Below are 27,990 nucleotides of genomic sequence, written 5' to 3'. Positions count from 1 at the left end.
TTCTTGCGATCTCCATTTTTTTCCACCACACCTATAACCAAAATGTACACACCTATAACAAATGTTCTCAAATTTGTTGGGCTTCATCAAGATTAAGAAATAAATAAATTACATAAATTGTGGCATCAAAAAAAGAGGAAGCCCAACAAATTTGAGAACCAAGAGAAAATGGAAGATTTTCTAGAAATATACTACCTACCTAAACTGACACAAACTGAAATAGAAAATCTGGGCAAATAACAAGAGAAGAGATTTAAGAGGTAATAATAATAATAAAAAAAAAAAACTCCCAACAAAAAAAAGGCCCTGGCCCGAACAGCATCATTGGAGAATTCTACCACTCAGAGAAGAGCTCACACCAGTACTACTCAAACTATTTCAGAGCATAGAAAATGAAGGCATACTCCCAAATTAATTCTATGAAGCCAGCATAACCCTGCCAACAAAGCCAGGCAAATACACAACAAAAAAGAAAATTACAGACCAATGTCTCTCATGAATATACATGCAAAAATTCTCAACAAAATTCTAGCTGACAGAATTCAGCATCATATCAAAAAAATAACACACCATACATAACCAAATGAGATTCATACCAGTTACGCAAGGATGGTTCAACATTAGAAAATCAATCAATATAACCCACCACATAAGTAGAACAAAAGAAGAGATTCATATGATCATCTCAATCAATGCACAAAAGGCATTTGATAAAGTCCAATGCCCATTCCTGATAAAAACTCTCAATAAAATAGGAATTGAAGGGAAATTCCTCAACATAATAAAAAAACATCTATACCAAACCAACAGCTAACATCATTCTCAATGGAGAAAGACTGAATGCATTCCCCTTGGGCACAGGAACAAGACAAAGATGTCCTTTATCAATACTCCTATTTAACATTGTGTTGGAAGACCTAGCTACAGCAGTAAGGCAAGAAAAAGAAAGTAAATCCAAATTGGAAAAAAAGGAGTAAAACTATTCCTATTCACCGATGACATGATCCTATACATAGAGAATCTCAAAGATTCCATAAGAAAACTACTGGAACTAATAGAAGGATTCAGCAGAGTAGCAGGATACAAGATCAACACACAAAAATCAGCTGGATTCTCATACAGCAACAAAGAGAGCTTCGAAAAGGGAATCAGGAAAATAATACCATTTATTATAATAGCCCCTAAAAAGATAAAATACTTAGGAATAAATTCTAACCAGGGATGTAAAAGACCTATACAAACTATAAAACATTAACGCAAGAAACCAAAAGAGACCTACACAAATGGAAAAACATACCATGGTCATGGATAGGAAGACTCAACATTGTGAAAATGTCAATTCTATCCAAAGCAAGATATAATGCAATACTGATCCAAACACCAACGGCATTCTTTAATGAGATGGAAAAACTAACCACCAACTTTATACACAAAGGGAAGAGGCCCCAAATAAACAAAGCATTACTGAAGAAAAAGAGGAAAGTAGGAGGCCTCTTACTACCTGATCTCAGAACCTACCACATAGCCACAGTAGTCAAAGCTGCCTGGTACTGGTACAATGACAGACACACAGACCAATGGAATGAAATCAAGAACCCAGATATAAATCCATCCATCTACGGTCAGCTGATCTTTGACAAAGGGCCAAAGTCCATTAAATTGGGAAAAGGCAATCTCTTTAACAAATGGTGCTGGCAAAACTGGATGTCTATCTAAAAAAAAAAAAACGGAACAGGACCCATACCTCACACCATACACAAAAGCTCACTCAAAATGGATCAAAGACCTAAATGTAAAACCTAAAATGATAAAGATCATGGAAGAAAAAATAGGGACAATGCTAGGGGCCCTAATACACAGCATGAAATTCAATACAAACCATAACTAACAATGCACAAACACCAGAAGATAAACTAGATAACTGGGAGCTCCTAAAAATTAAACATGCTCATGGAAAGACTTCATCAAAAGGTTAAAAAGAGGATCTACAGACTGGGAAAAAAATTTTGTCTACAACATATCTGATAAGGGTCTAACCTCTAAAATCTATAGAATACTTCAACATTTCAATTAAAAGACAATAAATAATCCAATTAAAAAATGGGCAAAGGATATAACAGACATTTCATCACAGAAGACATTTAGGCAGCTTACAGACACATGAAGAAATGCTTGCGATCATTAGCCAGTAGAGAAATGCAAATCAAAACTACAGTGAGATACCATCTCACTCCAACTTTACTGGCATGAATCAAAAAAAAAAAAAACAGAAAATAACAAATGTTGGAGAGGTTGTGGCAAGACTGGAACTCTTATGCACTGCTGATGAGAATGTAAAATGGCATAGCCACTATGGAAAACAATACAGTACCTCCTTAAAAAGCTAGAAATAGAAATACCATATGATCCAGCAATCCCATTCCTAGGAATATACACTAGAAAAATAAGAGCCACCACACAAATAGTCATATGCACACTCACGTTCATTGTACCATTATTCACAATAGCAAAAAGATGGAAAGAACCTAAGTGCCCATCAACAGATGAATGGGTAAACGAATTATGGTACATACACACAATGGAATACTATGCAATGATAAAGAACAATGAAGAATCTGCAAAACGTCTCACAACATGGATGAATCTGGAGGGCATTATGCTGAGTGAAATAAGTCAGTCAAAAAAAGGACAAATAGTGTATGAGACAACCATTATAAAAACCCAAGAAGAGGCTTACACATACAAAAAAAATCTTTGATGCTTACAAGGGAGGGGAGGGCAGGGAGGGGAAATCACTAATTAGATAACAGCCAAATGTTAGCTTTGGTGAAAGGAAAGACAACACACAATATGTGGAAAGTCAGCACAACTTGACAAAGACAAAGGCACAGAAACTTCCTAGATACATCTAAACACCTTGAGGCAACGAGTTATTGGGATCAATGGCTGAGGACCACAGTCTCGGGGGATAGCTAGGTCAACTGGCACAATGTAGTTCAAAAAGAAAATGTTCTACATCCTGCTTTGATGAGTAATGTCTGGGGTCTTCAAAGCTTGAGTGGCCATCTAAGATACATCTATTGGTTCCATCACCTTTGGAGCAAAGGAGAATGAAGAAAACCAAAGATACAAGGAAAACAACCGTCCAAAGGACTAATGGAAACCCTGGTAGCATAGTGGTTAAGAAACTACAGCTGCTAACCAAAAGGTCAGCAGTTCGAATCCACCAGGCACTCCTTGGATACCCTACAGGGCAGTTCTACTCTGTCCTAAGGACTAATGGACCACATGAACCATAGCCTTCATCAGCCTGAACCCAGAAGAAATAGATGGTGCTCAGCTACCACCATTGACCACTCTGACAGGGATCATAACACAGAGAGTCCTGCACAGAGTGGGAGAAAAATGTAGAACAATATTCAAATTCACACAAAAAAAAAAAGACCAGACTTACTGGTCTGACAGACTGGAGGAACCCTCAAGACTGTGGCCCCGGGACACCCTGCTAACTCAGAACTGAAGCCACTCTGTAAGTCCACCTTTCAGTCAAAGGTTAGACAGGCCTATGAAACAAACAATAACACACGTGAAGAACCTGCCTCTTAGTTCAATCAAGTGTATGAGACTAAATAGGCAACACTTGCATAAAAGCAAAGACAAGAAGGCAGGAAGGGGCAGGAAATCTGGACGAATGGATACGGGAACCTGAGTTGTAAAGGGAAAGGGGGAGAGTTTTGATACATTGTGGGAATTGCAACCAATGTCACAAAACAATTGTGAATAAATTTTTAAATAGAAACTAATTTGCACTGTAAACTTTCATATAAAACTAAAAAAAAAAAAAAAGAGGAAGTCATCTCAGGGAGTTTAAAAGTTTCAGAGAAACTTTTCCATCTTCAAGGAACCCACTAGACAGAAGGCGTAACAAAACACCTTAGAGTCTACCCGTGTCTTAAAAAAAAAAAAAAAATTCGTGTCTTAGTCATTGCTTTATCCTTAGCTCCTGGAACAGTTTCTGACACATGGCAGGATTTTAGGACTGAATTAAGAATGGGGTAAGGCATTGCAGGCAAAGGAGCAGACCCTTATGTGGGGATGAACCTGGCACTTTTCAGGAACAAACGGAAGGTAAGTGAACTACAATGAAATGAAGTAGTGGACAAGAGAATGAGTGGTAGGAAACGAGGTCAGGGAGGCAGGTAGGGGCCAGATCATGTGGGACTCAAAGTAAGACATTTGGATGTTATTTTCAGCATGATGGGGAGTCAGTGGAGGGTTTTACACAGGAGAGTGACTTGACCTGATTTGCATTTTAAAGATAGCTCTCATTGCTAAGTGAAGAAGGAAAAGAATAAGGGAACTAGTAAAGAGGCTACTGTAATAGTCCCGGAAAGAATGGGTACACTGAACCAAGATGGTATAGAAGCAATGAGAGATAGGAAGAATTCAGAATATGTTTTGAAGATAGAATTGACAGCAACATTGCTAAAGGATTGAATGTGATGGGTAAGGGAAACAGGAACTAAAGATAACTCCTTTTGGCTTAAACAACTGAGTGGCTAGTGATATTTCTTAGGAATATAGGGAACAATGGGGCAGAAAAAGATTGGGCAGCAAGAGATGAAATCTCCAAATCAAAACAGCTTTGAACACTTAAATTTGAGGTGCCTATTCAAGAATTGCTCAGTAGAGTCCAGAAGTTCCAGGGTTAGCTGGTGCTGGAGATACAGATTCAGGAATTATCAGCATATAGATGGTACTGGGAGAGGACTGGATTCCCAGGAAGAGGGGGTCAAGATAGCCCCGGAGCACTCCAAAAAAAAGAAGCTGAGAAGAGAAAGAGATAACAAAGACAACAGAGAAAGGTCAGCTTGTAAGATGGGAGGAAAATCCGGGCCATCTTAAGGACAGAGCAGTTATTCAATTGTGTTGAATGCTACTGACAGGTCAAATGAAATAACAGAGACCACACCAAAAAACCAAACCCACTGTCGCTGAGTCGATTTTGACTCATAGCGACCCTGCAGGACAGAGTAGAACTGCCCCCATAGAGTTTCCAAGGAGCGCCCAGTGGATCTGAACTGCCAACCTCTTAGTTAACACCTGTAGCACTTAACCACCACGACATGACCACAAAATTTGGAAATGAGAAAGTTACTGTTAACTTTTGACAAGAACAGCTTCAGTTAACACAGTAAGGAAGAACTATGACTGGGTTGAAAATAGACAATTCTTTGTACCTATTACAATATTTTAAATATGGTTTATTTGCCAGTCTCCCCTCATGCAACTGACTTCTCAGAGGAAAGAAATCTTGTCTTTTCCATCTCTATATTCCCAGGAAAGTGCTGATACATAGTAAAACCAAAAAACCAAACCCAGCGCCATCAAGTCAATTCCAACTCATAGCGACTCTATGGGACAGAGTAAGAACTGCCCCATGGAGTTTCCAAGGAGCACCTGGTGGATTCCAACTGCTGACCTTTTGGTTAGCAGCTGTAGCTCTTAAGCACTATACCACCAGGGTTTTCTGATACACGGTAGATACTCAAAAAGCTGAATGACTAAATTACACTTTCAGGAAAATTTCTTCTGAGGAAGAATCTTTGTCCAAAAAATGATTTGGCTATTGTAAAAAAACCAAATTATCCCAGAATTAATACCAAAGTATCCCGCTATACACAAATATGTATCTAAATAGTATTTGGCCCCAAACTACTATTTAGAGAATTTGCTAATATTCTAAAATCAACTAAAGAAAACCCATTCACTGATTTTTCTCCAGACTAACAAAATGTTCACAGTATGAGTGTGAAATATAATCTCTGGATAAGGAAACATTATTTCTAGATGTGGGTGATAAGACTGTGACATTTACATGCATGTGAAGAGAGATAAGTGTATTCACCCAGGCTTCTACCAAAATACCCTTAGGGCTTGAAAGCAGTGCTTGGCGGCAAATATCAGTAACATAAACAAGAAACAGGTTATCAAATAATTTTTCTGAAAGCACATATTTACAAAATTCTTTTTAATTACTATGTCAAAATTCATTTTTAAGAAAATTAAACTATGACTCTTGCTTGATGTCTCACTCCTGTGGAATAATCAACGTAAGCACAATATCCAGTAACTTCAGTGTTGCACTTACTTAAGCTATTTCTAGGAACCAATTAAAATCAAAGCATAACATGTTTCAAACAGGTTTCAATAAGTGACTGGAACACTTAAGAATTCCTTAGCAAAACTTTGGGATCTGAAATCGCACTGTAATTTTTAAAGGTTCAGATATTAATACTTCCTGTAACAAATCTTCCAATACAGAAAAGCAGCAACTTATTTGGAAAACTGCTAAATATATTTTCAGGAACAACAACAACAAAAATCTGAGTAAAATTAAAAGGTGATGCTGGAAGGCATCTATGTACTATAAAACTTCAAATTTCCTCTATCTGTACAAAATTAGACTTTCAATAGAAAACTAAAATGGTTAGGCATAATCACGTACACTCCAAACTAACTTAATATGATCAGAATTCTATTTCTGTGTTTATAACCACAAAAAAAATGCCATAAAGATCCGAAGTTTACCTTCAAAAACTTTAAATTTCAAAGATAAACATTTATTTGATGTTTCCTAAATAGCTAAGTTCAAGTTGTTCTCTTTGGATTTAATATATACATTGTTTTGTATATTGACAAAAAAAATTTTTTTTGTTTCTCTTAAAGTTTAGGCAATTCTAAATATGGAAAACAACTACAGACCACTAAGGAAAATATTATTGATGCATAAATTCACTTGTCCACACCTTAGCAGTCCTAACGAGAGCCTATTTCATACATATAGATACAGCTGTCTGGTACTTCTTAGTCAAATTCCTACTATCTCTTACATAGCTCAAGGGAAAAATTAAAGAACTTCATGATTTAAATGTTTAACAAATTTTAAATATAACTGGTATAAAAATATCTAGATTCTAGATTTAATGTAACAAGAACAGTAAAGTGTTACAAGATTACATAGGTATATCCCAAATATTTGCTTTGACCCCCCCCCCCCGCCTTTTAAGTCTCATGCCTTAGTTTGCATGCTCCCAGCTCCTCCCTTTTTACTGAACTGAGCAATTGTGTACTGATGGAACCAACTTTTGTCTCCTTAATCCATTATTGCTTAATCTGTTTAACAGATTCTAATATTTAACTCTATGAGCACATTATGATGTTGGCGAAGGATACCGAATATACCATGGACTGCCAGAATAACAAATCTGTCTAGGAAGACGTACAGCCAGAATGCTCCTCAGAAGCAAGGAGGGCAACTTCATCTCACATACTTTAGACATGTTATCAGGAGATACCAGTCCCTGGAGAAGGACATCATGCTTAATGAAGCAGAGGGTCAGCAAAAAAAGAGGAAGACCTTCAACAAGATGGATTGACACAGTGGCTGCAACAATGGGTTCAAGCATTGCAATGATTGTGAAGACAGTGCAGGACCAGGCAGTGTTTCGTTCTGCTGTACATAGGGTTGCTATGAGTCGGAACTGGCTCAACAGTACCTAACAACAATAGCATTAGCAAGTATAGGAACGAGATAACTTAAAATTTAAAGGTTGTTTTTCTTTGCTCTGAACATGGGATTCAGATCTTGATTTTTCATTCATTCATTTCATTCAACATACAGTTACTGAAACTTTACAATATGCCAGGCAGCTATGTGTGTGTTAACTATTAGGGATGTAAAAGCTAATAAAAACAAGGCCCCTACTTATGAAGATAAGAATCTAACTGTAAGATAAATTAGAAGGTAATTACAATAACACAGTGATAAATAACAATTGTGAGGACAGTGCAGGACTGGGCAGTGTTTCATTCTGTTGTACATAGTGTTGCTACGTGTCGGAACCCACTCCAAGTCACCTAACAACAACAGTGATAAACAACAACAACAACAGTGATAAATATCATGATATGAGCAAGCACAGAAGAATAGCTATAAGAACAGAAAAGGAAGGGTGCTTCATCCTATCCTGATGGCGTAAAGGATTCAGTGAAATATAAACTAAGTCCCGAAGGGACAGCAGGCCTTAGTCTAATTACAGATGAGGTTAGGTGTTGGGGAATATGGATCTCAGAGGCAGTGGTAAGTACCAAGGCCCAAAAGCAAGAGGAGACTATGATTTCTTATGGCAAGTGCAAACAGTTCAATATGACTCATGTTCAGGTTCTAGAAGCTGTGGCTTCTAGAAGGGAACTTAAGCAAAGGCCAGATCATGAAGGTTGCTACATGGTTGCTATGTGTTGGAACAGAATCAAGGGCATACAACAACAAGGTAGCCAAGGCGTACATGTAGCTATTGAGCACTTGAAATATATATAGTCCAAATTGAGATGTGCTGTTAAGTGCAAAATGCACACATTTTACCATGTAATTATAACATACTCAGCTGCTAACCAAAATGTTGGAAGTTTGAGTACACCCAGAGGTACCTGAGAAGAAAAACCTGGTGATCTACTTCCAAAAAATCAGGCACTGAAAACCCTATGAAGCACAGTTCTACTCTGACACAAAGGGAGTTGCCATGAGCTGGACTCAACTCAACAGCAACTGGGTGGTGGATCCACAATACAGAGTTCCAGGGTAATATAAACAATTAATGTGTTCGGTTGCTAATCAAAAGGTTGGAGGTTCCAGTCTACCCAGAGGTGCTTTGGAAGAATGTCCTGGCAATCTACTGCCAAAAAATCAGCCACTGAAAACCCTATGGAACACAGTTCTATTCTGACACTCATGAGGTCACCGTGAGTCAGAGGCAAATGAGTTTTATCCACAATGTAACTCACCTCAACATGCATTCAGTGTAAAAAATTATTATGACTCAATTTCACATCAATGAGTATTTTACATTCTGGATGTTCTGGGGTTTTCTGGTACTTAACCTTTGAAATCCAATACATATTTTACAATTACAGGACACCTCAATTAGGACTAGTCACATTTCAAGTGCTTAGCAGCCACGTGTGGTCAGTAGCTATTATACCAGACCACACAAATACAGAATATTTTTTATCACTGTCAAAAGTTCTATTGGAGAGTGTTAATTGAAATGAATAGTAGGTACCAACCAGTACTGTGTAACAATACAGGAATATAGGCACTACATTACTGGTGAAATCTAAACTTCAACCACAGCCCTAAAGGCCAATTTGACCATATGCACCAAAAGCTTAAGTTTTCATTCTCTTATACATAGCAAATTCCACTTTCACAAAATTATAATCACAGAAATCCATAAGATTTATATATAAGAATACTCAACAAAGCACTGTAACTAACAGTAAAAAAAACAACTGGACAAAAACAGCTCCCCAAAAAGTTTTAGAAAAATAGATACGGACAAGTAATAATGATATCCTAAATGGGAAAAGTATTATTAAACAGTTGATACAGTATTATGCACCTCTAAATTATGTATCTTTGTTTTCTAATATACGCACTAGAAAATAATTAAAAGAATATACACTGGAGTGACTTCAGAGAAACTGGTAGAGTAAGGACCTCAGAAAATCCTTTCTTCTACTAAATCCAATAAGAAAACTGACAAGATTGTCAAAATCAACTTTTTCACAACTCTGGAATTAACCAAAGGCTTGAGGAAATTAGGGAGCTCTTATTCAAGAAAATCAGCTGAATCTTGGTGAAAAAGAGTGACCTTTGTTGCATTTTAATGTGTCCTATTCTCAACCCTCACTACCCAACTCCACAGGAGCCTTTGAGCCTTAAAACCAACTGCATACAATCATGGTGAAAAGCAGCAGCCTGGCAGCAACTAGTGAGGGCAGAACAGGCTTGGAGCTCCTTCAAAGTCCATTTCCAAAGAACTACCATTATTTGATCTATCCCTGGAAGACCTCATTTACAAAGCTAGCTTTATCTGACCTGATTTGGAGCTCATCCAGTGCAAAATCATTTTTCTTCAGAGGACTATGTCAAAACAATTAGAGAACTAGATAGTGGCAATGGCTGAAAAACATTGTGAACATACTAAATGTCAATAATGGTAAATTTTGTATTGTCTTGTATATGTATTTCCCTAATGGTAAGTTTTGTGTTATACGGTATAAACCACATTCATGCCACGGCCACATTAAAAAAATAAATAAAAATAATAGAAGCAACTGTTTAACATTACAGCCACCTGAAGTGGTGGAAAATGGTTGGGGTAAACAACAGATTAACCAAAGAGCTTAAAAGGAAACTCTGGGGAATGAGATGTCTATACCAAAACCAAATCCACTGCCATCAAGTCGATTCTGATTCATAGTGACCCTATGTCCACAGGGGCTTTAATAAGCTCCAACATATTCCTGGGGAAAACAGAAGGTCACATACTTGCATAGAGTTGTGAGCATGCTCAGAGCTGTGTGCAAGCTCAGGAAAGACATGAGAAAGCCCTAAGCTCTCACTTCCGGTAGACCCTGAGGCTCTGCACAAACAGGAAAACTGAAGGCTAAAGTGGAGTTGTCAACTGCCTGGCTGAGTGTTAAAGGCTTTCCCCACCAAGCATGCAGAGCCTGGCAAACAATGGGAGATTGACTGGTTCCAGGCAGTCAATTAAATTTATACCTAATCATTAACTGAACAGTAAGATAGTACACAGAGTCATCAGTAGCCACGTTAAAGAATTCAGACTTTATAGAATTAGTTCAAAAAAGTCATTGAACAAAAAACGAACAGAAACAACTGTAAGCCTTGGGGAAAGGGTATAATTTGATTTCCTGAGCTGCCATATTATACTATTCAAAATGTCCAGTTTTCAACAAAAAATTAGGGGGTATGCAAACAAACAAGAAATTATGGCTCAGATTGTTTTTTTAGAGGGGGGAGGCTACAAGGAAGATCTATAGAAATTATCCTTGAGAAAGCCCAGGCATTAGAATAGCACTTTAAATCTGCTTTGTTTAAATACATTCTAAGAACTAAAGGAAGTCATGTCCAGGAACTAAAGTATGAGAACAATGTAAACCAAACGGAGAATATCAATAGACAGATATTATATACACAAAAAAGAATAAAATAGAAATCTGGAGCTGAAAAGTATAATAACTAAAATGAAAAAACTGACTTGACAAGCTCAACTGCAGATTTGAGTTGGTAGAAGAATCAGTGAATCTGAAGAATAGGTCAGTTGATACTATCTAGGCTGAGCAACAGGAAAAAAAAAAAATGAAATAAGATCTCAGTCATGATGAGAGTATGAACAAATCAAGAAATACTGGCTGGAATACTAATAAGAAAAGATGGATTAATAACTGGTAAGTAGTATGTATAAAAAAAAAATAGTATGTATAGCAGCAGAATTATACACCACCGTGATCCATCCTCAATTAAGCCCAGATAACAATTTGATGAAGACACAGAATGTATACTTGTCAAACCTGCAGATGGCAAAACCTCAGAAAGGTAACACGTATTTTATATGGCACACTCAGAATTCAAATGAAATTTAATATGGAAATATGTAGGATACATGGATATGTGAATCCAAAACAAGTCCTTATCCCTCACCCTCAAACTGGAATTTGAAAGACAAAGTTTCTGTTAAAGTCACACTATAAAAAAATGGGATTGCAGAATCAAGAATGAACATATATTATCTACTCAATCGAGTAGTTCCTCTAATTAAAAAAGTATTGAGTAAGACAAAGAAAGGAATTAACAGCACATGAGAAAAAGGCTTAGACATTGTTGTTGACAGTATAATCTATCAGTCAATTAAGAAAATAAAATTGCCCAAAAAGACCATTTAACTTTAGGCTACAACAGATTAATATAAATGGTGATGCAAATGGTTAATGGCTCAGCTGCTAATCAAAAGGCTTGAGGTTCAAGTCCACCCAAAGGTGCCTCAAAAGAAAGGCATGGCAATCGACTTCCAAAAAATTAGCCATTAGTTCTATTGTGACACACATGGGATTAGAACTGACTCAATGGCAATTGGTTTATACCATGTAGAACAAGGCAGGAGATAAACCTGTTCTGATCTGTAATTTTAAGAGGGCAAGATATTCAGTTCCTGGTATCGGCAGGTTAAGTGCAAAACAAAGAAAGTTCAGAGGAGAGCAACAAATATGGTTGGCCAGACACAACCCCCTGCACATAAACATCATTTAAAGGGAATGGAAATGATTAATGATAAAAGACTAAGGGCAATATCAGAGTCTAACTTTTAAATAATAATTAGTAGATAAGAGGGACTACTGTTGCGTGCCATCGAGTCAATTCTAATTCATTCGACAGTGATCCTTTTTGGTCTCAAAGGGTAAAACAAAAACCTCTGAATATAAACATCAAAGATAGGCCAATTAATACAAAAATAGAAAAAAATAACAGTGAGAGCTATTCAAAGATGAAATCTGCTCCTCACAAGGTAGTGAGTTTTCAACACAGGCAAAACCAGTTCTGCCCATTAGAAATATAATGCAAGCCACATACATAATTTTAAATTTTCTAGTAGCATCATTTTTTAAAAAAGGTAAAATGAGTTGTAATATATCTTTTATTTAAACCAATATAGCTAAAATATTATTAAATTCTTTTTTTTTTTTTCAGACTAAGTCTTTTAAACCCTCCATGTATTTTACCCTTATACCACATTTCAATTCAGACTAGCCATATTTCAAGTGTTAAGTTAGCCACATAACCTTGTGCTGGACAGTGCAAGACTAGATAGCCAGCTGCCAAGTATGCATTCTGCAGGGGGCATTAGAGCAGTATTTGCATGGTTATACCAAATGACTTAATACATCTTTCAATCCTGAGATCTTAGGAAAATACCTGAATAAAAAGTATCAAGAACCTACTCAAAATTTAAAAAGGATTAACTATATTCCATTTTAATGAGTTACTACTGTAGCCCTGGTGGCACAGTGGTTAAGAGCTATGGCTGCTAACCAAAAGGACGGCAGTTCGAATCCACGAGCCGCTCCTTGGAAACCCTATGGGGAAGCTCTACAGTGTCCTGTAGGGTCGCCATGAGTCGGAATCGACTCAACGGCAACGAGTTTGGTTTTTGGTTGTAAGTATAGCTACAGATCTCAACTTCAATACCTGCCGTCACTTTGACCTATTTTCTAGTTAAGTTGCTGTTATTGTTATGTGTCATTGAGTCATCTCCTTATGCACAACAGAACAAAACGTTGCCCAGTCCTATGCACTCCTCACAATAGTTGCCACGTTTGAGTCCGGTGCTGCAGTCATTGAGTCAATCCATTTCATTTAGGGTCTTCCTCTTCTTTGCTGACCTTCCACTTCATCAAGCATGATGTCCTTCTCCAGCAACTGGTCCCTCCTAATGACATGTCCAAAGTACGCAAGACAAAGTTCTCACCATCCTCACTTCTAAGGAGTATTCTGGCTGTACTTTCTCCAAGACAGATTTTTTCATTCTTCTGGCAGTCAAAGATATATTCTTCACCAAGACCACAACTCGAGTTCATCAATTTTTCTCTGGTCTTCCTTTTTCATTGTCCAGTTTTTGTACATGTATGTTCTTGCTGTAGGTGCCGTCGTCAAGTCGATTTTCGACTCACAGCAAACTCCAGAATAGAACTGCCCCATAGGGTTTTCTTGGCTGTAATCTTTACAGAAGCAGATTGCTAGGTCTTTCACCTGCGGAGCGACTAGGTGGGTTCAAACCACCAACCTTTGGGTTAGCAGCCAAGAGCTTAACCAATTGGAAATGTCATGACTTAGGTCAGGTACAACTAGCCACCAAAGTGATATCTTTGCTTTTTAAAATTTTAAAGAGGTCTTTTGAAGCAGATTTGCCCAATACATCGTTTGATTTCTTGACGGCTACTTCCATGGGCACTGACTGTTTACGCAAGAAGAATGAAATCTTTGGCAACCAGAGAGGTAAGTCACTTTATCTTGAGTCCTTAGATGGGGATAACATTTTTCCTTATGAGATCATTGTACAGTTTAAATGAAATAATATAAAGGATCTGGCACCTCCCACATAATAAGTACGATAAATACCAGTAATTATAGTGATTGTACAATGGATGACAGCTATTATTAAGGCCTCTGGACTTATACCTTACAGATAAACCCACTGCCGTCGAGTTCAATTTTGACTCACAGTGACCCTCTAGACAGAGTAGAACTTCCCCATAAGGTTTCAAGGAGTGGCTGGTGGATTCAAATGGCCGACCTTTTGGTTACCAGCCGATCTCTTAACCACTGAACCATAGAGTCTTGTTGGTAGGGCCCAGAAAACAGTATTTTTTAACAATAACACTAGGAACTCATACTGCAAATAATGGAAAGATATTTAAATTTCTGCAACAGGTCAGTCTATAAAAGTGGTCTTAAATTAAGGTACAATAACCTTACAAATTTTTATTAGAAGAAATAGGAAGAGACTGGAAGCAATAATATGACCAAGAAATGACATGATTGGAAAGAAGGTCCCCTTTGTACATCCCGGCTAGGATTCTAATTTGTTCAAATGGAGTCCACTAGACATCAACTATGCTTAGAATACCTATCCTTCAATTAAAAAGCAATGAAACCTCCAAGTCCTACCCCAAAACTTTCAACACAGATTCAAATAAAAGATACAAAAAAGGTTGGCTGTTCTAATACACCAAGAGGCACCTCAGAAGAAAGGCCTGGCAATCCACCCCTGAAAGATCACAACCATTAAAAACCCTATGAAGTGCAATTTCACTCTGACACATACAGGACTGACACAAGTCAGAATCAACCCAATGGCAACTGGTTTGATTTGGTTTTCTAAAAAAAATTAGAGTTTACAAAGTACTTTCAGATATATTACCTCACAATATAAAATATATATCAGAGGTTATCAATCCTGGCTGCACATTCTGGGCCCCACCTTGAATCTGGTTAATTAACAAGCCTATGTGTCATAAGTGTTAAGGGTGGCAAGTGTTTCCATGCCTGACCAGATTTAAGAACCATTAACCACTAATGTACCACTAATTACAACCATGAAAAAATATATGTAATTAAGAAAGAACACAAATTAACCTAGAGTGACTGAAGTAGTTTCTTTCCCTCCTGGTTATCTATGAAATTTTTTTTATTAAAAAATGATTTAAAATGTTGACGTTTGAAGATGTGTTAGTTGGTGAAAACTTTTTCCTTGTATACATCACCTAATGCCCCAGAATGCTGTTAACAAATGAGGTGGTAATCTGTTTTGTTTTGCTTATATAACAGTATAAACAGAAAGCACTAAAATTATTATGAGGATTTTGCCCCTCTTACATAAACGATGATCTTACTGAAAGTATTTATAATATTCTTTAAAACTGATTGACAATATATACCAAGTCTCCCTCAAAAAGAAGGAACTCCAACTACTACGTGAATGAACAATTTGAATATATAAGGATACAAAATGTCATTTACGCAAAGAAACACTAGCATCACCCTGCCTTTGAAACAGCTAGTGCTTTAAAATGTACCCGTAGAAGCTTTAAGTAAGTAAATATTTTAGTACTTACTCAAGAAACTGGTGACCTCAGTCTATTTAGCTTTGAAGGACAAGTAAGTCTCACAAGGTGAAGGTGCTGAACACTCAAATCACTTCACTCCATTTCCTTCAACTCTGCTCACCAAAACCCACAAATACTTGGTCTTAAAAAAACAATACAAACAAGTTTACTGACCAAACTATACTAGAGCTTTTGCTCAATATGGCAGATTCATTTGCTAAAGTAAATTTTCAAAGCACGAATGAATAAATTTACAATAATCTTAAATATGTCTAAATTTTCCATCCTAGATGTTGTCAAGAGGGATCAGTCCCTGAAGAAGGACATCATCCTTGGTAAAGTACAAGGTCAGCAGAAAAGACGAAGATGCTCAACGAGATGGACTGATACAGTGGCTGCAACAATGGGCTCAAGCATAAGGATGACTGTGAGCATGGCCCAGGACCAGGCAGTGTTTCGTTCTGTGGGACCCAGGATCTCTATGAATCGGAACCGGCTCAACGGCACCTAAAAATAAGACATCTCTCCTAGTATCGAAACTCTACTAGACATGCCCATTTAGATACCCTCTAGGCCTCTCAAGTTCATGTTTTCAAAATTTTCTATTCAAGAAAGAGTACTCAAGCCAAAAGGCTCAGATATTCTGGAATCTCTACTCACCACTCACATCTTCCCTAATATCTCATAACCATTTCCTTCACTTCATATCCTCTGCCACTGCCCCAGTCTGTCCTTGTCTTTTAGTCCAAGGACTGCTGCATTAAGCTTCCTGAATTCTCTGACTCCACCTTGGTGCTCTATCATCCCTCCAGACAGCAGTCAGAATTATCATCATGATTCTCATAATTACCACTCTTCTCCTCTTTGAAATCTTTACATTTCCCCAGAACTAGCACGATAAAAAACAAAACTCTTCAGTACAAAATACAAGGTCTCTACTTACCCTCATAACCTTACACTAACTTGATTACTCAGCCTATAATAAAACCCTTCCTCTTTTTTCTCTGCCTAATTATCCCACTCACATTTCAAAATTTGCTTTCTTTAGCTTGGAAAGGTAGCCCACTCTGTGCTCCCAACATATACTCTATATATCTTTAAATCATATCACAAAATGTATTTACCAAATACATGCTAGGTCTGAAGATACAAAAGTGAACAAAACACAGTCCTTCACCTTAAGAAACTTACAGTGGAGGCAGAGAAGCAGACAATTGCAGTATAGTCTGTTTTGTTTTTTTAAGCTAACATCTAAGTGCTTATTATGTGCTAGGCGTCATACTAAGTACCTGCCATGTATTACCTCATTTAATACTCCAATGCCCAAGGTTCAGTTAGGTTTTAGAGTTGGGGCTGGAATCCAGGTGACTCCAGAACCTAAGCTCTGAATCACCATGCCTATTTCTACTGTCATAGTATTTAACCCATTTTTTTCCCAGTGTCCAGAATATAGCAGGCACAAGCCATTATTTGTTAAATGCATGAACTTGAGTGTTTAAGCTCTAAACTGGTAATAACTTACCATCAATACTACCACCGTAACTGATATGCTATCTTCCTTCAAGGAGCTCATAAGCACTGAGAAACTAACACATGTGAAATGATCAACGTCCAAGTTACTCATCATGTTATGGTTTGTAAAAACAAAATACTGAAAATAAATATCTATCAAAAAGGGACAAGTTAAACAAATCATAATCTATTCCTACACTAGAATTATGCAGCTGCACAAAAGAAGAAGCATATTCCTTATGTACTGATATGGAACAATTTAAGATACACCGATGAGTAGAAAAAAACAAGGTGAGGAGGAATGTGTCTTAAGCTATGATGCGGGTGTAGGTGCTATATGATTTTGCATGTATGTACAAAAACACTTTGGAAGAGTACACAAGAAACTGTTAACCTGCCCATGCAGAAGGAAACTGAGTGACATGGGAGACAGGAATAGAAAGGGAGATTTTACTATGTATCTCTTTTTAACCTTTTGAATTTTCAACCAAGTGATGATATTACCTATTCGAAAATATATAAACTAAAAAGTACTTTCAGAAATGAAAACACACGATACGTTAAGATCTATGAAGGCATAGGTGATCGTTTTCTTGATTGCTACTACTTCTCAGTGTATGACACTTGTTGGATGCTAAATCAATAAACAAGTTGACAATTTGTATGGTGTAAGAATTTTATCTCAATAAAGCTATTCAAAAAATAAAACTAATCTATGACTATTAAAATTAGATCAGTGGGTACCATGAGCAGTAGGGGCTGACTGCAAAAGGACACAAGAAACTTTCCGGGGTGATGGAAATGTTATGTATCTTGACTAGAATAAACGTCACATGGGTGTTCATATTCATTGAAATACTTAATATCTGTACATTTTATTGTACGAAAACTGTATGTCAATAAATTCAACTAACAATTTGGGCAACATTTGGAAATGCAGATTCCTGGGTTCCTCTCCTATTGATTATGAATCTGTGGTGGAAAACGGTAATCTGCATTTTTAACAAGAGGCCCTAGTTGATCCTGATGCATATGAGCCAACAATTGTATTTTGAAAAATACTTGCTTAGCATAATGTTGCATGTCCAGTAATTACCAATGTTTTGCAGAAGTGCATGAATTAATGGTAACTCACCAAAATAAATAAAGTTACTTAGGTAATTCTGATTCTAAATTTGGGAAGTACTAAGTGGTATAAGAGTCCCAGAAGGGAGAACTATGTATGGGCTAATAAGATGGTTAGGGACGGTTTTTTTCCCATCTCCTACAATCCTTCAATGGTGCTCCATCATCTAGTGCAGTGGTTCTCAGTCGGTGGTAGTTTTACCCTCCAGGGGTATTAAGCAGTGTCTGCAGACATTTTTGATTGTCAGAATGGAGGAGGAGGGCTCCAGCATCTGGTGGTCAGAGGCTACAGGTGTTGCTAGACATCCTACAATGCACAGGACAGCTCCCTACAATAAAGAAGAATAAAACCCCAAATGCCAAGAGTGCTAAGGTTGAGAAATCCTGACCTAGAACCACATTTCTCAAGTGAAGTTAACAAAAAGTATTCAGTTGTGGTCCCAGAGGTAAACAAAATTAACAAAATTAACATGCTATCTTTTCAGGGGGGTCACTTCTTACTTACAGATTGGTAGGGAAGAGATTATAGCAAACAAATATAGAATAAAATGTAAATGTTGCATTGATGCCTAAGATTTAAAAGAAAAAAAAAATCAAAACAATGTAAGAAGGAGAAGCTTCAGGCTATACACCTCCAACCCCATGGGATGCTTAATAATTCTCTGCCTTTGAAGTACCTTGAAAGCAAAGCTTAATAAGCACACTTACTTAAAGTATAAAATCCATTAACTATAGCATGACAATATCTCATCTTTAGCCATCCTCAACAAAATCTTTAGGGCTCTCAGTTACTGTTAGTTACTATTCAAAGTGTGATCGTGGACTAGTGAGCCACTTTGTGAATTGCTTATCAGTTTATGTGAAAGAAGGATAGAAACTCAGAGCACAAAAATGGAAATGTTTATAGCAGAGTGTTATGGACAGAATTTGGTGCTGGAAGAGTAGGGTGCTGCTCTAACAGATTATCTAAAATGTAGAAGTGGTTTTGGAATTGGGTAATGAATGGGTAGGGGCTGGAAGAATTTTAAGCTGCCTAATAGTAAAATCTTATATTGCCTTGAAGAGACTGTAAAATTATGGACATGACAGGCAGTTCTGGTGAGGGCTCAGAAGGAAGTGACAACAGCTATACAGAAAGCCTCTAAGGTCATAGGGAATACACATGGCACCACAACTGAATGTTGCTAGAAACGTGGACATTAAACGTGCTTCTGGTGAGGCTTTAAAAGAAAATGATAAACGTGACTGGACAACGGAGGAAGGAAGGGGCATGTCTTTACTCAGTGGCAAAGAACTTGTCTGAATTATGTTCAAATGTTTGGTGGAAGGCAGAACATGTAAGTGATAAACTTGGATATTTAGCTGATGAGATTTCTAAGCAAGATCTTAAAGGGGCCACATTTTTTCTTCTTGCCACTTACAGTAAAATGTGAGAGGAAAGTGGTAGACTTAAAAAAAGAACTGTGCAAAATGAAAACAGAACTTAAAATATATGGAAAAATTCCACTGTGTCCTAGAATGTTCACCAAGGATGTGGTGACACAATCTTTTGTTAAAGAAATTAAGTCTGTAACTGATGGATCTAGCAACCACCACACCAGAAAACCCATCAGCTTAGACAGACTGAAGGAGTCAAAGAAAGAAGGAATGGAAAGAATGTTGTCTGCCTCTTGGAATACAGGCCAAAGGAGCTATATCTGTTCTCCTCCAAGAAAAGAAAAGGACCATCCCTAGAGCAGCTCAGAGATCAGAACTGCTGGAAGATGCATGGGAAGCAGAGCTGCCTGCAGCCATGGCCTCTGGGGTTTCAAAGGCTGGGACCACAGTCTCCTAGCTATCAAAGGGTGGGGCCACTGTCTCCTAGGTTTCAAAGAGCTGGATCTTCACCAACTCTGTTAAGAGTGTGGGGCTGCCATTAAGGTGTCAGGGGGATGGGGTTGCCACACAAAGCAAAGGGGATATGGCTGTCATGTCCAAGGGACAGAAGAATGGGGCTGATGGGGTGGGGTCACCATCCATATGGACTAGGAGAACCAGGCAGCCTAAAGCTGAGGGAGCAGAGCTGCCATCCCTGTGGGCCTGGAAGTTGGAGTTGAAGCCCAGGGCCAAGGAGCTTCTACCCATAACTCGGAGGATGTAGCCAAGACCCAGAGTTTGGAGGACAAGGCCATTGCTCAGGTGGTCTCAGAGAAGAGAGGATTATTTTCAAGCCATGAGAGCTAATATAACTGTTCTGCTGGGTTTTGGACTTGTTTGGTATCTGTTATCCCTTCTTTCCCTCCACTTTCTCCCCTTTGTAATGGAAATGTCTACCTTGTTCCTGTTCCACCATCGTACTTTGGAAACAGGTAACTTGTAATCTAGATTCCACAGGTCCACAGAGAAAGAGGAATTATGCCCCAGCAGGGAATACATCTGAAGTCTTACCCATATTTGATTTAGATTACTTAGAAGATGAGATTTTGGACTTGGAGTTGATTTACGACTTTTGGGATAATGTGATGGGGTAAATGCGTTTTGCATGTGCCCACAGGGCGGAATGTTATGGATTCAATCGGGTCCCTCCAAAATGTGTTGTAAATTCTAGCTTCTATGCCTGTGGTTATAATTCCACTTGGGAATGGGTTGTCTTTGTTATGTTAATGAGACAGGATTACTGTAAGGTGCACCTTGAGTTAATTTTTTCTGAGATGTAAAAAAGATTAAGCAAACTGGAGAAGCAGAGATGGGGGAAGACTGATGCCAAGCCACACGGAGATCTCCACCGAGGCAGGAAACAAGATGAAGAGACAAACACCTTTTTCCCCAGGGCTGACAGAGAAAACCTTTCTCTAGAGCTGGTGCCCTAAATTTGGGACTTCTAGCCTCCTAAACTGTGAGAAAATAAATTTCTGTTTGCTAAAGCAACTCACTTGTGGTACTTCTGTTAGAGCAGAAACAAAGACACAGAGTAATTGTATGTATACTACACACAATAACAAAAAATTGTTGTTATTTGGTAACATCGAGTCGATTCTGACTCACATTGACCTTATGTACCACAGAATGAAACACTGCCGGGCCTTGCACCACCCTCCCAATCCTTAGCTTGAGCCCATTGTTGCAGTTACTGTGTCAATCCATCTCATTCAGGGTCTTCCTTTCTTTGGGTGACCCTCTACTTTACCAAGTCCTCCTCCAGGTACTGATTCCTCCTGATTACATGTCCAAAGTATGGAAGATGAAGTCTCGCCATTCTCACTTCCAAGGAGCATTCTGGTTGTACTTCTTCCAAGACAGATTTGTTCATTCCTCTGGCAGTGCATGGTATATTCGATATTCTTTGCCAACACCATAATTCAAAGGAGTCAATTCTTCTTCGGTCTGCCCTATTAACTGCCCAGCTTCCACATGCATATGAGGTGATGGAAAATACCATGGCTTGGGCCAGGCGCACCTTAGTCTTCAAAGTGACATTCTGCTTTTTCAATAGTTTGAAAAGGTCTTTTACAGCAGATTTGTCCAATGCAATATGTCATTAGATTTCTTGACTGTTGCTTCCAGGAATGTTGATTGTGGATGGAAGTAAAATGAAATCCTTCACAACATCATCAGTCTTTTCTCCGTTTATCATCATGTTGCTTATTGGTCCAGTTGTGAGGACTTTTGTTTTCTTTACACTGAGGTGCAATCATTCTTTGATCTTCATGAATAAGTGCTTCAAGCCTTCTTCACTTTCAGCTATCAAGGTTTGGTCATCTGCTTATTGCAGGTTGTTAAGAGTTCCTTCAATCCTGATGCCATGTTCTTCATATTGTCCAGTTTCTCAGATGATGTGCTCAGCATAAAGATTAAGTAAGTATGATGAAAGGATACAACCGTGACACACACGTTTCCTGTCTTTAAACCACACAGTATTCCCTTGTTCTATTCTAAAGATTGTCTCTTGGTCTATGTACAGGTTCCTCACGAGTACAATTAAGTGTTCTGGAATTCCCATTCTTCACAATGTTATCCATAATTTGTTATGATCCACACAGTTGAATGGGTTTGTACAGTCAACAGAACACAGGTAAATACTTTTCTGGCATTCTCTGCTTTCAGCCAAGACCCACCTGACACGATCCATCAGCAACGATGTCCCTTGTTCCACATCTTCTTCTGAATCCAGCCTGAATTTCTGGCAGATTCCTGTCAATGTACTGCTGCAACTGCTGCTGAATGATCTTCAGCAAAATTTTACTTGTGTATGGCAGTAATGATATTGTTCAATAATTTCCACATTCTGTTGGATCACCTTTCTTTGGAATGGACACAAATACGGATGTCTTCCAGTCAGTTGGCCAGGTAGCTGTCTTCCAAATTTCTTGGCTTAGACAAGTGATCACCTCCAATGCTGCATCCATTTTTTGAAACATCTCAATTGGTATTCCATCAATTCCTGGAGACTTGTTTTTCACCAATGCCTTCAGTACACCTTGGACTTCTTCCTTCAATACCACTGATTCTTGATCATATGCTACCTTCTGAAATGGCTAAACATCGACCAATTATTTTTGGTACAGTGACTCCATGTATTCCATCTTCTCTTGATAAAAATTGGGGCTTGTATTTTAATAAATCTTTTTTATTTCATCTTCATTTATTTTTGCAGGACTTTCATATTTTTATTGTATTTTATAATAGTATCAGTCCATTGCAGATCGGAATTAAATAAAAAAAGAAGAAAAGGTCCTCCGCCAGCTTGAGAAGCACTTACCTACCCTATCCTGACTGATGCACCTACTAAACCGCAAAGCTAGAATTTGAACCCATGTCTATTTGAAACCAAAGCCCATATGCTTAATCTTTATACCATATGGTTCTCTTATCATTAACTCTTTGAATCAAACCCCTGTGTGTAATCCCTACTTTTAGAGTACTTGACTGCACCAGGTATGAATAAGGCCTTCCACACTAACAGCAAGCCAAGCTGCCCTGTTGGCCTCTTTTCCTCAAGTCCACACCCAAAACTTAGCTCTCAAGATCTCTGATGATGCGGGAAAAAAAAAAGACGAAAAGAGCATTTTTCCTCAAGGCCTGAAGCAGAGTCAGTGAACGCTACTATTTTCTTCTCAGACCCATCCTGGTTTCTACCTGGCTCTGGGTTGTGGTTTCCCCCCAAGCAACACTGGGCCCCAGGTCTCTCTTACTACACCAAGTACAAGGAGCACAGAATCCTCAAAGAAATTAATTCAAAATAAGAAGTCACATGGGTTTAACAGTTTTTAATGTCTTCCCTCCTCACATCAAGACCTCTAACCCTTACCACTAATGTCTAAAGACTCTAGACTTGATACATCTATATTGTACATTCCAAGTGTTTTTCAAACTTCTTTGACTACAATCCTTAGTAAAAAAAAAATAAGCCCTTAACAAAAAATAGATTTTACATTCCAACCCAACAGTTGTAAAACAAAACTTAACCAAAAAATATATATATATATTAAATACAATGTACACTATTTTTATTTCTGCATTGATAAAAATGCACAAAATTTATTTCAAGACCCATTAGTGGGTCACAACCTGCAGTCTGCAAAACACTGCTCTGAAGTCCGAGTCTACATTTAACATTATGTTCTAATCTGGCAAGCCAAACCTATAATCATGCTACCTTAAAATTCTATTCCTCAAAAACACTTTTTCCACATCAGTTTCCATTGTACAATAAGGCTCTTATGTCATGCACTGTCAAAACTTAGTAAATATTCAAAAAGTTAAGTTTGCCTCAAAACATACTGAATGTATAAATTGCTAAAGTTAAAATTTCTCGACTTCTAACCTAAAATTGAAGATAGCGTATTAGTTCAAAACGTGAAACACGGTGAACAGCCAGCAATTTAGTCAGGTAACAATACTCTATCTGACCATTCCCAGAAGTCTACAGCCTATGTTATTGTTGTGTTAGGTGAGTCAATTTTGACTCATGGCGACCCCATGTGACAGAGCAGAATTGTTCCACAGGGCTTTCTAGGCTGTAATCTTTATGGAAGCAGATCACCAGGTCTTTTTCCTGCTAGAATGCTGGCTTCAGCCTTCTTATAAATTGATGGTATATGTGTATTTATAGCCTATACTATCAATTTATAAGAAGTCTGAAGCCAACTTGCTCTTTCACTATCTTTAGTCTCACTGGTCTCTTCATCTGACCACCTCCCATTACTGAGACCTTGGAAACCACAAATCCAATTCTTCCTTCTCTTCCTCTGTATAATGTTTTTATATTTTTTGTTCTGATAGCCTGACTCCATTGCTGTGGAATCAATTTTGACTCACAGCGACCCTACAGAACAGAACAGAACTGCTCCATAAAGTTTCTGAGGCTGTAAAGCTTTATGGAAGCAGACTGCCACATTCTTCTCCCAGGGAGAAAGACGGCTGGTGGGTCTGAGCCACTGACCTTTCAGTTAGCGACTGAGAATTTAACCACTACACCACCAGGGCTCTTTACTATAGCCTAACCCTCTAGAACTGCTCTTAAGTCTACCAGGAGTCCTACTTTGTCTCAGATCAGCTTGAAAGTTCTGGCACAGATTTAAGATTATTTCCATGTGAAAATGTACAAATTCAAACAATTTTATAACAAACTTTAAGATATAATCTATTTGATAAAACTACCTTTCAGGAAGCTATGTATTAGAATACCTTTCCCCAACACCAAAACCAGCAACCAAAAATTTTTAAACTAAATCAGAAAAAATGTCTTTTCTATTAATTACACTCTAACATAAATGCAAAATAAACGTAAGTTATTAGCTATGAATCTCATAAGCCTATGCACTCATGTGATGTCTCTAATATACTGTAGTAAAAGGACCTGGCTGCATAATGCTGCCCCTTCAGAGTGACACAATGCCACTATGCAAACCATCTATGTAGCTTCCACATTTATTTCATAGTTCCACTCAACCCTATCTCCTCTAGCCCCACCCACTGAACAGCTGGGTGGGATGAAAGACTGTTCCCTACCCTTCCCCCTTGCTCCTTCCCTTGCTATTTGGAAGAATCTAAGGGATCCAGGCAGCAGTAACTAGCTTAGTGACTGTACCTTGCAAAGGAATCATCTTCCAGTCTATCAGAATTTCATAAATTTCATCCTTACCTGTACACTTAATGCCTAAAAAGAGTTTCCTCCCGAAGCTGAGCATGAACTTTGAGGGGAAAAAACTACTCATCCATTGCACTGACATAAATATCCAAAACAAGTGAAAGGCTTCTGAATCTAGATCACCTGTTCATTTAGACTCGCAAGGGCATTCAAGAAGATACTCTTCCATTTCATCAAAATAACCAAAAGAAAAAATTCTTGAGGTTCAACTATTTAACAAGAAATCAGCAGTAAGTTATGGTTTTAGTAACCAAGCAAACACCTGGACGTCACAAATTTCCCTGCACTAAAAAAACCCTGATTTGAAATAAGGTACTTTCAAAAAGTAACTTAGTAAATGGAAATGCGTTAGAAAAATCTCAGTTGCTTATTTCATACATACACAAAACATGAAATGGAACTCAGGAGTGGAAAATGTGAATGAAATGGCCTCGTTCTTTTTCCAATATGTGGGGGAGGAAAGGAAATGAAAGGGCTTCTTAAATTCAACCAGTCGTATCTCCCTCGCTTTTTCAGGGTCTTTCCCACCCTTTCCCCCTCCTCCGGGGGGCGCACTTTCCAGACGTTCCTTTTCCCATTTTTCTAAAAATTAAACCCAAACCCATGTCATATTTCTTATCCTCTGTACTCAAGACTTGCCCGCCATCCACCGGCCTTCCGGCCAAGCCTAGGGAAAGGAAACACCGAGAGGCGGGAGAAGGAATCGAGTAGGCGCGGCGGTTGCTGGAGCTGCTGCTGCAGCCGCCGCCGCCGCCGCCTCCACCCGCAGCCTCAGCCTGGTGCATCCTTCTTCCTCCCTCCCTCCCGGCCGCCGCCGCCCTCCCGGGGCCGGCCCACACAACAGCCTCACCCGGGCCGCACACCCATCCCCACCTTCCTCCCAGGCCCACTCCCCCACTAGGGTACTGCGGCTGCCGGGAGAAAGCAGCAGGGCCGCGGGATCGGCACGGCCGGGAGGAGGCGGAGGGAAGGCGAGGGGACACAGGGAGGCAAAGGCTAGGCAGAGCCGACCCCGGTCGGGCTGCCCCGGCCGCCGCAGGGAGGCCATAGCTCGCGTCTCCCGCTCCGGGGCCTGCCCGCCGCGGCACAGGAAATGCCGCCGCCTCGGCTCTCCTCACATTCAATTCAAACTGTCACCACCACCGCCGCCGATTCCCCTCCCCCCGGGCCCGCTGCACCCCGGGGCCGCCGTCGCCCCCACCCTGACCTCCCCTGGCCGCTGCCTCCCGCTTCGCCTCTGGGCGTTCCCCCCGCACGGTCCAGCGGCCGCAGAGCTCTCCCGCGCCCGGACCGCCGACCCTGAGTCCCGGCGGCCCAAGGCTGAGACTCACCCATGGTGCTGCTGTTGACGCTCCTCTCCTCAGCAGCAGCGGATCTCGCACTGACCGACATCCCCTCCCCCCTCGGCGACCAGCCCCGGCGCAGCACAGCCCGCCGATTCTCCAAAGCCGCCTACGCCGATTCCGCGGCGTAGCCGCCCGGCGTCGCTGCCCCGCTTACGCACGCGAGAGCGGGCGGACTCCTCCACTGGCCCTCGCCCGACTCCCGCTCCCTCCTCCGTCCCCCGCCCCCTCAGACTAGGCTTCAAGGCCTAGCGGAGGCCGGCTTCGATCTCGCGAGACTACCCCGTCTCCGGTCCCGCCGCTTAGCTCCATTTCGAGCATGACTTCATCAGCGTCAGCGTTGTTTTGCTGTTCGGATTTAGCCGCCATGTTTAAAGTAGCCGGATTTGGCGCCTCCGGGGTCATGGATAGGCAGGCCCCTTTGCGCGTTTCTTCAACAGTGTCTCTAAAGTTAATGGCGTTACGTTTGCCGGTGAAAATCCCGGCGAAGGAGGGAGGGAGTGGTCGGTGGGAAGTGAGGGTGGGGTTTTGCCCGAATTAAAGATGGCCGCTGACCGTATCGCCCCGCGCAATTTAGCGTCAGGCTTTGGAGCTGTGGGAGCCGCCCGGTTGGCCTTAACGCCTCTTTACGGAATTGGCGTAAGGCAAAGAGGCGCCGCTGGAAAAGCCAGATCGGGGAACTGCCCTCAGGGCGGGGATCGCTTCCACGCTTCGGCTTTCTGCTACTGACCTGGCGGCTTTGTGAGTGAAAGTGATGCGATACGTCGAGGCAGGTGTTTGTGCTCGATCCATCCCCGTTTCCTCAGGTTCCTTGACTTTCCAGGTGGAAAGTGAGATTTAGGCCCAGCTTGCCCCGACACTTTCCTCTCGCTGTCACTGTCTGGTGGCCTGGAACAGCCTAGAGGTCGGTTGCTGCAGCTTCCACCGCAGACTCTCCACGGTCACACACGTGTTTACTCACCTTGTTGGTGCCCGGTTCGGTCCTCCTGGAGCTCACAGTCCAGTTGAGGAAATGGAATGGACACACACGAAACTATTGGGTCACAGTAATTAAAGACTAAAATTGTGTGATCTCTTACTGTAGCGACGAATGTCCCTCTGTCACTGGAGCCTTCACGAAATCCTTCCTAATGAAAGTAGCCTCACTTTGCTCGGAACAGCCAGTGGTCTTCTGTACTTTCTTGAAATTCTTGGCTCTCTTCATCGTATAGTTTGCGAACGTGTATCTTATGTTAAATCTCATGTTTATGTTATATATGCGTAAAATTATCCTGAGTCTGCCCGAGAATGTTCTTAGCAACATGGCTTATAGTAGTGAAACGATTTAAATGTCCACCAACAGGAGAATGGATG

At 39.8% G+C, this 27,990-nt stretch overlaps 1 long non-coding RNA gene across 1 annotated transcript; it reads right to left on the bottom strand.

Moving 5' to 3' along the window:
* Nucleotides 1-37: 37 nt before the first annotated feature.
* LOC135232254 (uncharacterized) lies at nt 38-27,990 on the bottom strand. Its single transcript, XR_010322751.1, has 3 exons — nt 26,626-27,990; nt 18,176-18,494; nt 38-15,670 (listed from the first exon to the last, which is right to left on the bottom strand). It is a non-coding gene; the product is annotated as an uncharacterized LOC135232254 (long non-coding RNA).

This window comes from Loxodonta africana, chromosome 8 (assembly GCF_030014295.1).
Source record: "Loxodonta africana isolate mLoxAfr1 chromosome 8, mLoxAfr1.hap2, whole genome shotgun sequence".
Lineage (NCBI taxonomy): Eukaryota > Metazoa > Chordata > Mammalia > Proboscidea > Elephantidae > Loxodonta > Loxodonta africana.
This window is presented reverse-complemented; position numbering and strand designations above follow the sequence as displayed.